We start from the raw sequence: 1314 nt of genomic DNA, 5'->3' as shown, positions 1-1314 counted from the left end.
TAAGCAGACACGCTGCATCTGCTGTCTGTGCGATTCCCCGTTGGATATTTATTCAGGAATTTTCATTAATAGACTACAACGAAATCTCCATTCTCTAAAGATTGTTTTGTCTATCATATGCTATCGATATTTCAAATACGTTTTGCCCATAATCAGACAAGTCGGAAACCATCGTTTTATGAATAAACCATGAACAAAACACAAGACTTTATTTGCATTGAAGACCGATATCCCCAAGCCGGGAAAGGCCCAGTCTGCGACAGCTACAGAGGGCTGTCTCTGCCATGTAGAACTACTTCGAGTCACATTCGGGGAGTGCAAAGGCAGGCTCCATCACGGCTACAACATTGGATGATCCAGTCTATGATAGCCATGAAGGGGTGTGTGTTCTAGCACGGAAGTACAACCTCCGCTTGGAACCATTTGGTCGTCCTCACCCAGAGGAATGCTCTGGGGGAGGCCAACGTCCCGGTGACTAACTCGTTTGTGGCGGAGGGTTCAGGCCGCCGCACCATGACAATGCTGTTCTCACGGAATAGGTTGAGAGATCATATCGGTTTTATTATAGCGAGGTCGCTCCTGACTGCCACTTGCCATCAGCCCACTGATAAGTAGATATTTTCAGAGCATGGTTGTCACCGCTTCGCGTGCTGGTTACAGCTGGATGACGTCCTGGCAAGTAAAGCCCACACTCGGGGGCACTCGAAACGCGCACTGATCGTGGTTCTGCGCCACCCCTTCCCCCTCGCAACGTTTTGCCCGGGTCATCATGAGCCCTGCTTGGGGGAGGGTTGAATCATGCCCTCATAGAGTGCTTTGACTGGGTCACCATACCCCTCCCGCTCCACGTGCTTGTATGATGACCGATGCCAAATAACTGATGGATTGCATGAGGTATATTATGCATATATAGTAGATTTAGTCCGAGAACACCAAGTGTTGCGATAAAATTCGTCTTCACACCTAGGATCAGCATGGAAACCGCTGGATAAAACCGGAATTAACAGTAACTACTGTGAATAACGCTTATATCTCAGCGCTGATAAACCAGTACCAACCCGCCACAAACGCTCAATGCGCAGTGGAGCTTGGTCTGTTCAAGTAATGGCAATGAACTGGCCAGGAGCTGCTTAGACTCTACCTTGGAATTATTTATTTGGTGGAGGTTTGACTTTTGTCGAAACGTGAGAATGTATCATATTGTGCTCTTATGCTTAGAAGTAATATCGTCGTAATAGTAAGTTTCCGCTAACTGAAACTACAATGAATGAGCAGAAGACTCCATAAGCCTCCATAATCAATTAACACGAAGTT

Source organism: Penaeus monodon, chromosome 20 (assembly GCF_015228065.2).
Source record: "Penaeus monodon isolate SGIC_2016 chromosome 20, NSTDA_Pmon_1, whole genome shotgun sequence".
In the NCBI taxonomy this organism is placed as follows: domain Eukaryota; kingdom Metazoa; phylum Arthropoda; class Malacostraca; order Decapoda; family Penaeidae; genus Penaeus; species Penaeus monodon.
The sequence above is the reverse complement of the archived record's forward strand: the minus strand, read 5'-3'. Positions refer to the sequence as shown.